The sequence below is a fragment of the Scyliorhinus torazame genome, chromosome 14 (genome assembly GCF_047496885.1).
Source record: "Scyliorhinus torazame isolate Kashiwa2021f chromosome 14, sScyTor2.1, whole genome shotgun sequence".
Classification (NCBI taxonomy): Eukaryota; Metazoa; Chordata; class Chondrichthyes; order Carcharhiniformes; family Scyliorhinidae; genus Scyliorhinus; species Scyliorhinus torazame.
The window spans coordinates 206,180,904-206,196,933 of NC_092720.1; positions in this window are offsets into that span (position 1 = coordinate 206,180,904).

Consider the following 16,030-nt stretch of genomic DNA (forward strand, 5'->3'; position numbering starts at 1 on the left):
AACACGGGTTCAATTCCCGCCTCGGGTGACTGTGCGGAGTTTGCACGTTCTCCCCTGTGTCTGTGAGGGTTTCCTCCGGGTGCTCCGGGTTCCTCCCACAGCCAAAGATGCGCAGCTTATGTGGGTTGATCATGATAAAATTGCCCCTTAATGAGCAAAGATGGGGTTGTGGGGGAGTGGCCTGGTTGGGGTGCTCTTTCGGAGGGTCGGTGCAGACTCGATGGGCCGAATGGCCTCTTCCTTAACATGGTTCAAAATAGCCTGGCATGGGGGTGTCAGCTTTCATTGGACAATAGATGGCTTTCTGCCTTTGCAATGCAATCGGAACAGACAACCGCCCCATGAGACAGTTTTTAAACCAACATTTCCGATCTGGTCACATCGATTCTGTCGGCACAGAAATTGCTTATTGGACCTATTGGGAGAGATGGGTGTTTATCCTGCAGGACTCTCCTCACGCATACCCCTCTATATCGCCACATCCGTCTCTCCTTTTCTCCATTATGTACTCACCCTCCCCATAAATGCCTCTATGTTTTTGCCTCAATTACCCAACAGGAAAACCAAGTGGGGATTTAATCAATGGAAAAAAAGATAGAATTAACGGCCGATTCCGTTTGAAACGTGCAAGTTTACTCATTATGACTATAGGGGGAGTGGTGATGGTGGTGGTGGGAAATGTTGGTGGGGGGAGGGGGTGACTGAAAAAAAAGGGCCCAAACACAATCCATAATCCTATAAATTGAACACTTGGCGGGCACGGCCACGGACCAAGTGCAGGATATTGGGATTAGAATAGATAGGTGTTTGATAGCCAGCACAGACACATTGGGCCGAAGGGCCGCTTTCTGTGCTGTAAAAACCCCTATGTGTGGTAGTGCTGAGAAGTGGTAGAAATAATCGCAGCCTCTCAGTTGAAAAGTCACACATTTAATGTGTGCCTGGAGGTGGATGATGAGTGAATGTGCAGTCAGGCGACATGTGCGTGCGAGTGCTGTGATGTATATCATCATAGAATTTACGGTGCAGAAGGATCTGCACCGGCTCTTGGAAAGAGCACCCCACCCCAGCCCACATCTCCACGCTATCCCCATTACCCAGTAACCCCACCCAACACTAAGGGCAATTTTGGACACTAAGGACAATTTCGCATGGCCAATCCACCTAACCCGCACATCTTTGGACTGTAGGGGAAAACGGAGCACCCGGAGGAAACCCACGCACACACAGGGAAAACGAACAGACTCCGCACAGACAGTGACCCAAGCCGGGAATCGAACTTGGGACCCTGGAGCTGTGAAGCAATTGTGCTAACCACAATGCTATCGTGCTGCCCAGCTTTCACTGCTTCTCCCTCTGCACAGGCTCTTTCGCCTCCGTGGTTTGCATCACGCCCCTACCCCCCTCCCCATCCTGCTGCTCTTGCAGCACCCGCTCGCTACTTGGCAACATTTAGCACCGTTTTAGCCTCAGGGTTTCTCGGTAAACGACTGATGGAAACTCTGATGAGCTGGCTACTGCTTATATTTCGCTTATTTTAGGCTGGGCACATGGTCAAAGGCTCAAATCTTACTCGAACATCTTAACCGCTGTGCAACGTTGCGAAACGTCCAGCACAGAGTGAGCAGATGGGTGGTGGGGATATGTGCAGGTGTTGGTGTGCTGGACATTGTTGTTGCTCCACAATCGGCCTGAAGGTACTTTTACATAGCAGACCCCTGATAAGAATTCTTCACTCATAAGAAGCTGAAATGCACAATAGGCAGATCAAAACATAATTAGGGGGCAGCACGATGGCACGGTGTTTAGCAGTGCTGCCTCACAGCGCCAGGGACACAGGTTCAATTCCGGCCTTGGGTGACTGTGAGGAGTTTGCACTTCCTCCCCGTGTCTGCCTGGGTTTCCTCCGGATTCTCCAGCTTCCTCCCACAGTCCAAAGATGTGCAGGTTAGATGGAGCCGCCATGATCAGTGCGCGGGGCTTCAAGGCGGGGAAGTGGGGTTGGAGGGTCGGTGAAAACTCGATGGGCTGAACGGCCTCCTTCTGCACTGTAAGGATTGTATTATTCAATGGAGTTTTAACCTATGCTTTAGAGTATGTCTGAGTCATATGACCTGAGAATGCCTGATGTGGACAAACATGGGGAAGAGTTCCATTATCAACGCTGATAAACAAAAAATGGGAATGTCATTGAGCCCCTCAAATCGGACTGTGCCATTCAGTTAGATCAGGGCTGACCTGAGCTGCACATCCCCTGAGATTGATATTCAACAGAAATATCTCAATCCCAAATCATAGAATCACTACAGTGCAGAAGGAGGTCAGTCGACCCATCGAGTCTGCACCGACCCTGAAAGACAACCTTACCTAGGTCCGGCTTGGCCCTATTCCCACCCTATTCCTAAAACACACCCTAAGGGGCAATTTAGCATGGGCAATCCACCTAACCTGCACACCTTTGGACTGAGGGAGAAAACCGGAGCACCCGATGGAAACCCACGCAGACGGGGGAGAATGTATATACTCCACACAGTGCTAACCGCTGTGCTACCGTGCCGTCCCTAAATCTATCACTTCAACCAACAGATAAAAACAATCAGATGGAAATAAAATCCAGTTCAATTTATATGCGAGTAACTATTATTATTCATCGCTGTGAGGAAAACATCTGCGGTGTTTTCAAATAGAGTATTGGAGCACACCACTGTCACAATGTTACATTAAATGTCGCATTTTTGCTGTTTGCATTCCAAGAATTGGAAAAGTATGAGCCACTTGCTCAGTGGATCCACCTGCGGGAAATGTTGTTCGCTTTGAGAGATGTCATAGCCCCAAGAGTGCGGTGTAAACGAGTTTAGAAACATAAAATTATGGATTTTCAAATTAGGGGTATTCTTCAGCAAGTGTGCAACCTAAATAATCCTGGATTTGGGGCAGTTAATAGGGGCAATAGGCGTTAGTAGAGAAACGTGAGACAATTTGAAGCTACCCTCTCCATGGTGAATCTAACCAGATCGGCACGGTTTATGCCCTCCATTGAAGTGATTGGCCGGAGGGGAGGGGTAGCCTCCGGCGATCTGGTGGGTCTATCGGTTGGTGAGTTTACATTGGTGCTGCAGCCGATTATATTTTCCTGCTTTCCATTTGCTGCTGGCGGCCAGCCTTCGCCGGGATAGTCGTGGGCAAAACCTCCCAATGCTGCTGGCGGAGATAACCGGGGCATCACGAGTTAGCATGAATAAGGCAGGGCAGCAGTATATATTAGTTTCAATTAAAGAGTGTGTGGGCGACAGTGAAATAATCGGGGAGAGGGAGAAAGTCTAAGAGATAGGCCGAGGGGCATTTCACAGTAACTTCATTGAAGCCTACTTGTGACAATAAGATATTATTATTATTAAAGTAAGCAAGAGAGAGAGAGAGAGACCGAGTAGTAGAGAAGGGAAAGGGGCATATAGAATCCTACAGTGCAGAAGGGGGACATTCGGCCCCCACCGACCGTCTGAAAGAGCACCCGACCTAGGCTTAACCCCCACCCTATCCCTGTAGACCCCACCTAACTTTAACATCTTTGGGCAATTTAATCATGGCCAATCTACCTAGTCTGCGGACTGTGGGAGGAAACTGGTGCACCCGGAGGAAACCCACGCAGACACGGGGATAACGTGCAAACTCCATCCAAGGTCGAAATTGAACCCGGGCCCCTGGCTCTGTGAGGCAGCAGTGATAACCACTCTGCCACCGTGTCGCTCAAAGTTTGGGAAAGAGATGAACTTAAAACATGTTCAGAAGGAGCCAGGCATGAATAATGAGGGGGAGATAAGTTGTCGGTGTTTGCAGGCATGGGAGCCATTATGTTTGAAATAGTTAAACAACCAAATCCGCTGAATGACTCATTTCTCAACACTTTGACCATCGTGTTTTTTTCAGTTCTTTCTGCGGGTAGTTGCAATGAGTTGTTTATGCCATTTGACCCACAGTGTGAGCTGCACGCACCAATGTGCTGGCTCTGGGTGTGCAGTGGTACAGCTCAGCGTGACCATCCACTGCAGACTGGCTGGCCACTGATACTGAATGCGGCGCGGAATTAACACGAGGGGGCTGGTCCAGAATGGTAGAGGCTATTTATACAGCATTTACTAATTACAGTTTTCAACCCGATAGATTTGCGCGCTTCGTGGCCACATCCTGAATGTCCCTTTGCCTACTTTTTACAAACCAGGATGGGGAACAATTGCGATTCACTGCCGGTAGCGGGTTTCCCGGGGTGGCTTAAATGGGAAATCCCATTGGCAAACGGCGGAGCATAGAATCCCGCTGCCAGCGAATGGCCCCCTCCCTCCCGCTGCCGAGAACCCCCCGGCTGCGGGGGACGGGAGAATCCTGCCCAGTATCTCCGGGAAGCCGTTGATCACTTTGTTCCGCAAATTGGGCCGTCGATGTGAACTGAGTTGCAATAGAAAATGCTGCAGAAGCCCTATACCCGCGGCCGCCTGTGCAGAAACGGAAGTGAAACCCAGTTCATGACCTTTCGCCAAAATGGAGGAAATGGAGCCATTCAGCCCCTCGAACACGTTCCGCCATTCAAACCTATCAAAATTGGTCTGCGCCTTAACTCCATTTAGCCGGTTAGGCTCCTCAATCATTGGATCACAGATTAGACAGCGCAGGAGGAAATGTGATGGAAGGTCTCGGAGTTGAATTTTACAAGGGGCGCCCGAACCTTAACATGGACATAAAGAGCGGCTCACAAGGGGGTCTTAGTCGCCAGTGAGGTCACAATTTTACCATCGGCCCTCGGCCACATTGGCCGCCTATCGGCCAACGAGGGGTGGCGAGCAGGTTGCCAGCCAATCGGAGTGCCAGCAGCGCTGACCTCTTCCCTGAGCCACCGGCCGAGGTGGTCGCTGCTGAGCAATTCACGAGAACTGAGGCCGACAGAGAGTCAACAGAACAAAAGAGTAAAAATAAAATATCCTGGGGTCCAGTCACAGGTGGGAAACCCATCCGGGAAATTGTCAGGGCTGTGATCTATGATCTCTAACTCCTCCTCCCTCTCTCCGCGGGCTGGAGAGGCCTGCTCCATTTGGCTTTATTCGCGTCGGGCCAATTGACTCAAGCATTTTATTTGATCCCTTCCAGCACTACTTTCAACCTCGTTATATTATGATCATTATTTCCCAAATACACTCCCAGAGCGAGCACCATTCCATTGAGCTAGATTCAGCACGGTTTCATTCCTTGTTGGGCTAGAAACTTACGGATGGAGGACGTTTTCATCCTCCTCGCCCTTTACTCTGTTCTTCTCGGAGCTATAAGATGGTGTATAATAGCATAGCGGTTGCACAGTGGACGAACAATCCAGAGCTTTCAACTGTGGTTGATGTGACAGATATTCAAATATCACCAAAGTATTAGGGGAATGTGAGTTAAATTAGTTAAATTTAAAAAAAAACTGGAAGTATAAACATTACCTCTAGTGGTGACAATCAAAGTTTGGGATTGTTGTGAAAGTCCACTTGCTTCATTAACATCTATTAGCCTTGCCATGCATGGTCTATTATGTGTCTCCAGACCTACAGTAATGTGATGGATGTTGACTTTTAACCGCACCCCCATACTTTCACGGTCGAGTATCAGACCGCCACAGGAACAATTGGGCGGACCAGCTGATATCAGGCTTGGACTGCGCACATCAAAGGGGCAGCCAGTTCAGCCGACAATGCAAAGTTCCCTTCTCTCGATTTTGAGAAATTGTGTCAAACTTGCGAGAGCTGTTCAACAGACTAGCAGCGGCCTGATATAGCCATCCTCACAGGATCAAAACTTTGATCCATCATCCCAGGTTGTTCCATCACCAACTCTTGGAATACTCTGTTCCACTAGCAGGAACGGTGGGCTAGAGATGGTGCACAGCGGTATACACAGGGGGGATATTCGCCTTAGAAAGCTCAACATTTACTTTGGTCCCCATTGTAGTCCCATTGCTACAGTTCAAACATGGGGAAGAAAACTCTGCTGATTATCACCTATCGCCCTCCCTCAGCTGTTGAACATCGCTTGATAGATAGATGCGCTGAGAGTGGCAAGGGACATAATTTACCCTGGGCGTGGTCCTCAACATGGCAACATTACTGCTAACTGAGCTGGCAGAGTCCTGAAGGACCTCGCTGCCAGACTGACCTTACAGAAGGCGGGGAGAGAACCAATCTGAGATCAAAATAAACCGACTTGACCACATGCAATCATCACTAATATACCTGTTGCAAGTACACCTATTCATAACAGAATGTCCATCTATCAGCACTTGAATATATGAAGTCCGGTCTTTTAAATAAAACACACGGTGTTGTGTGGCACTGGCCACCACTGTGCTAAACGGGAGAGGTATGGAGCAACTCTAAACGCCCAGAACTTGGCAACAACGAGGCAATGTGGTAATCGGCAACAGTGCAACTTTATTTCAGCACTTTACTTCACTAACATAACCTCAAAGCAATCAATCCTGGCTCAATGAAGAGGTAGGAAACCATGCCAGGAACCGCCCCAGGAAAAAGTGGAAATGAATTGTCAACCTGGTGCAGTTACAATGCCAGGGGATCGTAGAAAAGTTTTAAAAAAAAATAATTTAAAGGATGGGGCTGTCGCGGGCTAGTCCAGAATTTATTGCTCACCCCCAGTTGCCCTTCAGACGCTTGTGGTGAACTGCCTTCTTGAATCGCTAAACATTCTTCATGGCAGTGTCCTAGGCTCAGCCCAGTTTCGCTGTCCATCAATGACTTTCCCTGTTTAAGATATCAAAAGTTGGTACTTTCACTGATAGTTGCACAAACTTCTGCTCCATTTTCTACTCCAAGCTAATTATGCAGCCAGTACCCAGTTGCAGCAAGACAAGGACAACATTCAGGCTTGGGATGATAAATGGCAAGTAGCTTTCATGCCACAACGTGCCAGGCAATGATCATCTCCAATAAGACAGTGTAATTACCTCCACTCAACAATCCGTCGTATTACTATCACCGTGCCCTGAACCATCAACCTACTGGGGGAATCATCATTGAAAAACATTTCACTGGACCGGCCACATAAATCCAGTAGCGAGGAGAACAGTTCAAAAGCTAGGAATTCTGCAGCCAGTAACTCACCCCCTGACTACCCAAAGCCTCCCCTCCATCTACATGTTATGAGTTTGTTGTAATATATTGCACTTTCCCAGACACCTGTTATGGGCCAGGGTTTAGAGAACCACAAAGTGTATCATGGAGTTCACCTGACCCACAACATTTAATAGATTGTGGTATGGGGAGCACACGGCCCACTCTACAGGTGTGGTACAGCAGAAATGGAAAAGTATTTTTTAAAGCAAAACAATGTTTATTCTATGAACTCAAGTTAACCTTTTTAAACCATACAGTGAACATCTTAGCAAGCATTAATTCAAATACAACCCTCAAATAATACAAACCTAAGTAATTCTTAAGCTGCCCTTTTAACATCCATAAGATTTTAAAAAAAGAACTCTTAACAGAAGCACATCAGGTTAACGTCACTGTTGAGAGCAGTTATTAGTTTTAAATCACCAAAGGATCAATTTACATTTTTTAGATTACAGAGCGAGAGACTAATACCCTCCTGTCTGTGACTGTAGCTAGCCAGCTCTGAAAACAAAACTAAACCACACCCTGCAGCAAACAGCCTAAAACGAAAGTAAGAAGCTGACAGAAGCCCAGCTCCACCCACTCTCTGACATCACTGCAGTAATAAACACCCATTTCTTAAATGTACTCTCACTACAGATATTTATATACACACCCATTTATAAACATCCATTTCTTAAAGGTACTCTCACATGACACACCCAACCCCAACAAAAAACGACACCCACGTTTGACACCCCACCCAACACCTTAAACACGCATTCCCTTCACCACCAGCGCACAGTGACAGCAGTGCGTCCATCTGAAAATGCACTACAGAAACTCACTGAGGCATCTTGGACAACACCTTCCAGACTTGCGACCTCTACTGGCTAGTTCTGCAGGCATGAGTACGGCCTGAACCTGGACCTTGGATTCATGTCGCATTACGTTCACCCCCTATCATCTGGCCTGGGCTTACGAAATACTACTAATTGTCCTGGCTTCAGACAATTCACACCTCTTTAACCTGTGATTATCCCTCTCTCCAGTTTTTCTGTCTGTCGCATTCCTCTACTGGCTAGTAGAGGAAGGAAACAGGCACATGGAACACCATTGCATGGAAGTTTCCTCCAAGTCATACAACATCTTGACTTGGAGCTAATTGCTATTCTTTTATCATAATTGGGTGAAAATCCTGGAACTCAAAACCTCACCTTCTGCACATGGGCTACAGAATTTCAAAAAGGCAGCTCACCAGCAGCTTCTAAAGGACAATTAGGGATGGGCAATATACATGTTCCATGAAATAGTTAACAAATAAATCAATGGCCCTGCTATAACTTGCTATTTCTTTTACAAATCTACGAATTTTAATTACAATTTTGCTTTTGAAGTTTTAAGGACGTCACCAACGCAGCGACTAATTCTAACACGCTGAGTAAAATTACCAAGTTTCAGTAAACGCCTGTGTTCACCTCGAAGAGGCCCGTTTCCCTTCAATTTTGTCAGTTTTCCTACATGCTGCCTGTTGATGAGTCCAATGGCACTGTAAATGGTACTGTCTGGTTGCTTTCTTCTTCGGCGCTGCAACTGGCGCCATCTAATGGCCGACGGAGAAAATATCTTCCGTCTGCACGCCGTCTCCTTTCCAGCCAGTATGTACGTAAAGCGTCAACCGGAATCTGGTTAAACAGGAGCCCTCACAACAAGGGTCCCAACAATTAGGGTTAACGTGAAACGGTTTATTAAAGTTGCCTTTATTTGTGTGGCAATACTAGTGGACGAACGTCCTGAAAATGCATGATAGTGTCAACCCATGCTTAAATTTGCAAATGTTTAAAATTGCAGCTCTCTGTCATGTAATCAAGCATTTTCTTTTGCCAGTTGGTGCGCGAGATTCTCCTGCCCGCCAGCCGCGTGTTTCTTGGCGGCGCCCCGCTTGCTGGCGACGGGATTCTCCCTTCCCACCGTTCGTCAATGGAGATTTCTCATGGAAGCCGCCCCACTCCGGCGGGGAACCCAAGGGCAAGGGATGGGCTGGCGGCGAGAACGGTACATCGCAATGACCTAGAATTCTGGCCGGGAAACCCACGGGAGGTGGGGGGGGGGGGGGGGTGCATGAGCTGGCAGGGTATCTCAACGGCAGGAGAATTTCAGCAACTCAGGCCAGAGGACCATATGACATAGGAGCACATTTAGGCCATTCGGCCCATCGACTCTGCTCCGCCACTCAATCATGGCTGATATGTTTCTTATCCCCAGTCTCCTATCTTCTCCCCATACCCCCGATCCCATTATTAATCAAGATCCTATCTATGTCTATCTTAAAGACACTCAGTGATTTAGCCTCCACAGCCTTCTGCGGCAAAGAGTTCCGCAGATTCAGCACCCTCTGACTGAAGAAATTCCTCCTCATCTCAGTTTTAAAGGATGGTCCCTTCAGTTTGAGGCTGTGGCCTCGGGTTCTAGTTTTTCTTACTAGTGGGAGGAGCGGGGAGGGGTTGAATGATGGTATTGCCATTGATTGTCAAGGAGAGGTGGCTTGACACTCTCTTATTAAAGATAGTCATTGCCTGGCACTTGTGTGGCGCAAATGTTCCTTGCTACATGTCAGCCCAAGCCTGGATATTGTCCAGGACTTGCTGCATTTGCACGTGGAGTACGTCAGTGTCTAAGGACTCGCGAATGATGCTAGACATTGACCAATTATCAACGAACATCCACACATCTGACCTTCTGTTGGAAGGAAGGTCATTGATGAAACAGGAGAAGATGGTTGGGCCTAGTGCACTACCCTGAGGAACTTCTGCAGGGATATCCTGGACTGAGATGGCTGACCAGAACCATCTTCCTTTGTGCCAGGTATGACTGCAACCAATAGTGGGTTTCCCCCGTGATTCCGACTGACTCCAGTTTTGCTAGGGAACCTTGATGCCAAACTCGATCAAATGCTGCCTTAACGTAGAGGGCAGTCACTCTTACCTCACTTCCGCAGTCCAACTCCTTTATCTATGTTTGAACCACGGTTGCAATTAAGTCAGGAGCTGAGTGACCCAGGCAGAATTCAAACTGAGCGTTAGTGAGTGTGTTATTGATAAGTAAGTGCCGCTTGATAGCACTGCTGATGACTCTGCTGAAAATTCTATATGACTCAATATAATTGTCTCTTATTCTTCAAATCTCCATTGAGTAGAGGGCCACGGACTCCACCTCTTCTGATGAGATAATCCCTCCATAACCGGGATCAACCGCTTGAACCTTCCCTCGACTGCCTCCAATGCCAGTATATATTTTCTTAGATAAGGGGCCAAAACTGATCGCGGTATTGCGCGTGTCTAACTAGTGCCTTGTATAGGTTCACGAAGACTTCTCTATTTTTATATTCCATTCCCTTTGGAATGAAGTTGAAACATTCCCTATTACCTGCTAAACTTGCATGCTAGCTGCTTGTGATTTATGCACGAAGACTCCAATCCCTCTATGCTCCAGGCTTCTGAAATCTTTCTCCATTTAAAAAAGATTCAGCTGCTTCATTATTCCTACCAAAGGGCATAACTACATACTTTGCTACATTATATTCGATCGACAAGGATTTGCCCATATACCTAACCTGTCTATATCCGTTTGTAGACTCTTTATGCCATCCTCAACACTTGCCTTCCCGTCTATTTTGTGTCTTCCAGAAAAATGGCAATAGTATATTCACTTGCCTCGTTAAAGTGATTAATGCACATGGTAAATCATTTTGGCCCTAACAGTAACCCCTGTGGGATTCCATTCGTAACAAGCTGCATTCCTGAAAATGCACCTCTAATCACAACTCTCAGCCTTCTATTAGCTAGCCAATCCACTATTCATGCTAATATACTAGTCCCAACAGCAGAGGATCTTTTCTTGTTAAGTAGCTTTTTGTCTGGTACATTATCGATTGCTTTTTGAAAATCCAAGTATGTTATATCTGGTCCCCCTCTATCTATCCTGCTCATTATCACCTCAAAGAATTTGAATACATTTGTCAGTCATAATTTCCCCTTCATGAAGCCATGTTGACTCTGCTTGATTATATTATGTATTTTTAAATACACTGCTTTTACATCCTTTATGATGGACTCTAACATTTTCCCCAGGGAACACCTTCAGGTACTTACAGGTAAGGGCGTTTGCCAGAAGACAGGTAGAGGAATTCCCGTGGCTACTGTCACACACAGTACAGAACAGGGTGCTCTCGGGGGGGGGGGTGGGTGGGAGTGGGGAAGATCTCGGAAACTTACCAGGTGATGCAGGAGGAGGAGGAGGCCTCAGTGGTGGGGTTGAAAGGTAAGTGGGAGGAGGAGTTGGGAGAGGAGATTGAAGAGGGGACGTGGGCAGATGCCCTGGGGAGGGTGAATTCTTCCTCTTCATGTGCGAGGCTCAGCCTCATACAGTTTAAGGTGCTGCACAGGGCACACATGACCGGGACAAGGATGAGCCGGTTCTTTGGGGGTGAGGACAGGTGTGTTAGGTGCTCAGGGAGCCCAGCAAATCACACCCATATGTTCTGGTCATGCCCAGCGCTGGAGGAATTTTAGAAGGGCGTAGCGAGGACGGTGTCGAGGGTGGTAGGATCCAGGGTCAGACCGGGCTGGGGGCTCGCAATATTTGGGGTGGCAGAGGAGCCGGGAGTGCAGGAGGCGAAAGAGGCCGGAATTCTGGTAGCCCGGCGAAGGATTCTACTTCAGTGGAAAGCTGCGAGGCCCCAAGCGTGGAATCCTGGATCAGCGATATGGCAGGGTTCATTAAATTGGAGAGGGTGAAATTCGCCTTGAGAGGGTCGGTACAAGGGTTCTTTAGGCGGTGGCAACCGTTCTTAAACTTTCTGGCAGAACGATAGACATTGGCCAATGGCAGCAGCAGCTCGGGGGGAGGGGGGGTTACTTTACTTTTGTTTATGTTATTTACACTGGAGGGTCTGAGGGGGTGTATACACCTGTTGTGTTAAGTCGGGGTGTTAATGTTAATTTATTATTTATGTACAGGGGGAGGGGTTTGGAGGGTTGCTTTTTTAGGTTGTGTTTTGTACTTAACCCTGTTGGGTTCTTTTTCTTTCTCATTTTGTTATTGATATTTTATGAAAACCTTTAATAAAAATTATTTTATTTAAAAAGAAGAGGAAAAGCGCCTCAATAGACTGAGTAATTGAAACGTTAATCTTATCTACAATTAGAAAATACGTTATCACTGCAGATTTACACACATTCATAGTTAACATATTGGACAATTTTAATTATTGGCAGGATAAATAGGACAAGGGAATCAGATGGTTTCCAGTTGCTCAGTGCGACGCTGAGTTTCTGGAGGATCAGGATTTTGCGGTGTTTGAAGTTTCTTCCCACATATTCAGCGGATGGTGGCGTACTCGACATGATGTGTGTCATAGTTCATTGTCCTCGTCTTCTTCCCTTGTTTTATGTTCACTTTGGTGTAATGCACGGAACCCTCTTCATCACTGCCACGAATCAGATAAAAAAATACATTTAGCCCCAGTCCCCGTCAGTACAGCCACATCAGGTTGTATGGGTGTAGAGTCCTTCACGTTCAAAGGAAACTGAGTGATGTGTAATCAGGAAAAAAATGTGCAGAGTTAAGACAGATGTCGGAGAAATAGTTAAACATCACGAGGGCTAACCGTGGTCGGTTGTGGACGAAAGCAGACTTAAGTCGCACACATCTTGCATTTATATAACATCATAGAATGTTCACAGCGCACATAGAAGCTATTTGGCTCATTGTGTTAATGCCGAATCTCTGCAAGAGCAACTCAACCAATAACAGTCCTGCACCTTATGCTGTATTCCATCAAATATTTGCTCCCCAGAGAACTACCACATCTCCCTTTTAAAGACACAGCTGAATTTCTCTCCACTGCACTCTAGGTCAATACCTCCCAGATTGTTAGCACAGCCATTGTAAAAATATTTTCCCCAAGTGGCCTTTATTTCTTTTGTCGTTCTCCTCGGATTAGTCGCCTCTGGATGTCGACTCTACTGCCAATGGAAACTGTTTTTCTCTATCTACTCCAGAGAAACAATCGCACCGCTATCAACTTCCCCATCCAACTTGTTCTCTGGAAGAGCAAAAACCCCAGTTTCTCCAAACTGTCCTTGTAACTGAAGTTTCTTATTCCGGGAAATTGTGATTATTTTGGTTGCACACTTTGTGATGCCTTCCCACCTTTCCGAATGTGTAGTGCTCTGAACTGGACCGAATATTCCAGCTTAGGCTGAACCAATGTGTCACAAATATTCGCAAAATCCTCCTTGTTATTGTAGTCTGTGCCTCAGATCCCAGAATCCTCTATGCATTATTAACTCTTTTCCTAATCTGCTCTGCCACCGTCAAGTATTTGTGTACAAGGACAATTAATGATGGGCATTAATTAGCCGGCAATGGTCATGTCCCGCAAAGGAATGCCCAAAAACATGATCCACCAGATCACTCTGCTCCAGTGTCCTCTTTAAATTTGTGTGTCTCATTTTATGCGGCCTCTCCAATTTCTGCCCATTCCACCAGCCTATCTCTTCCTGAGGTTGCAAATCTATCCTCTTTTACACTTCACAATACTGCTAAGTTTGGTGTCGCATGCACGTAAAGTAAATACTGTTTGTATATCATTGCACGTCCAGTCTGGTATTCTCCTGGGCCTCCGCATTCTCCGCCTCCGATGGGCCGAATTCCGGATGGCGAGGTTCATGTGAGCTTTTAAAAATTGTGAAATCGGCATCCTGGCCAATGAGGGAGAGAGAGGAGGTACGACATTGATGGGCGCGACTACCGGCTGCCGGGCTGGCTAGGGTGGGAGTAATGGACCATTTGGCTGTGGTGACCCCCACAGTACTGGGGTGGTGTCCAGTAATTCACCGCCATTGCCGTGGCCTGCAAGGCAGCCATCTTGCTGCACCCCCCGCTGACCACCCAACTTGGCCTTGCTCCTGCAGAGTGACACTGGCAGTTTAGTTGCCCCCTCCCCCGCACACCCTCTGCCCAGGCCCCAGACTCCACCCCAACAGCCCCGCACCCCATCCTTCACTGTACCACCCACCCCTGTTGCTGCGTGGCATCATGCGGCATACCCAATGGCAAAGCCCACAGTAGCCCCTATGAGGCGCTGATGCGGACCATGAAGCATACAGCTCGCAAACGCATTGCCAGCCAATGGTACTCTTGGCAGCAGGGACGGGACGAGGGCTAGATGCTCCTTTGGTGCAGGGCACCGACGGGGCCCGGGGTGTGTGGATGGGGGCGGGAGGGCATGCTGGAGCAGTGTCTGCCAAGCCAAATGGGGGCACCTTGAAGCCCGTTGGATCTGGCTGGGCACGGGTGTATGCACCATGCTAACATGTCTGCCTTTCACCCCCTGCAGTTAATGGATATTGGAACACAACCAGGCATGGTAGCTTTCCTCCTAGTCGCCGCAGAGCTGGGGGATTCCCTGCAGTTGTACGAGCTGGAGCTGTTCGAGGAGGAGGAAACTGCAGCACTGGGGTGTGTAGCAGTGGAGCGTGCAGCACTGGAGTTGCAGCAGTGGAATGTGCAGCAGTGGAGCATGCCCCACTGGAACAGGAGGCAGCTGCCCAGGGTGGATAGCTGGCCTCGGTGTCCTGAAGATGCGGTTCAGGTGCCTGAACCACTCTGGAGATGCCCTCCAGTATGGCACTGAGCGGGCTGGCAACATTGTGCAGGCCTGCTGTGTCCTCCACAACACCTCACAGCAGAGGGGTGACCCACTGGAGATGGAACATGAGGCCAGACCTCGTCCACCAAGAAAGATGCATTGGAGGGAGGAGTTGGGCAGGACATGGGGCCCAGGCAGGTAAGGGAGGCCACAATATGTGTGCACCAGAGCCAGCTCACATGGGGCACTCTGTGCCTGCAGGTGCTGGATGCTTGCCGACAACCCCTCATGTTGTCACTGGCTCTGGGACTGCATCTCCAATATAGATGGGACTAACCGTTCCAGAAGCCCAAGACCAGTCTGGACGGCAGACCCTGGGCTCGGCCTGACCTCTGACCATCTGCCCCCTTGGGAGTTCCTACTTCCACCTGCTGTATTGGTGTACACCAGATAGTATCCCAGGAGCCTCTTCACTAAAGTGCCCAACCGACGTGAGTGTCTCTGCAATGGTGGAGGGTGTTGGAGACGCTGTGACAGGAAATCTGGTCTCATCTCCGACTCGAGCTCTGGGGTCTTGCATTCACAGCCGATTTCCGTGCTGCTGTCGTCACTGCTGGGCCCATGTAGGTCTCAAGCTGTGGCACTGGCTGGGGGCGAGGCGCCCGGGAAGACTCTCCCCATCACCAGCAGATCCTACAAATCACGAGACAAGATACATGTTTAGAGAGTAGCCCGCGGGGGGGGGGGGGGGAGAGGGGGAGATAAGGGTGAGGGTGGCGTGGGGATGAGGGTTGAAGTGAGAATGGTGAGGGGATGAGGGTGGGGGTGAGGGTCGTGTGGGGGTGAGGGTGGGGGCGAGGGTGTAGGTGGTACGGGTGGGAGTGTGGAGCGAGGGTGAGGGTGGAGTGAGGGTGAAGGTGGTGTGGGATGAGGGTGAGGGCGGTGTGGGAGGGACGGTGGGGGTGAGGGTGGGTGGAGGTGAGGATGGGGGTGAGGGTGACGGTGGTATGTGGGTGAGGGTGGAGTGAGGGTGAGGTTGGTGTGGGCGTAGGATGGGTGAGAGGGTGGGGTGGGGTGAGGTTGGGTTGTGAGGGTGGTGTGGGGGTGATAATGGGGGTTGACGCACGTGACATGGGGAACTGCAAGTCAGAAGGGCCTCCCTTCCTTGCTCGCGGCTGACCTCTACCCCGGCGACTTCCCTGTCCTCTGGGCCAGTGGCCATGTAGAGGACCCGCTGCTCAAC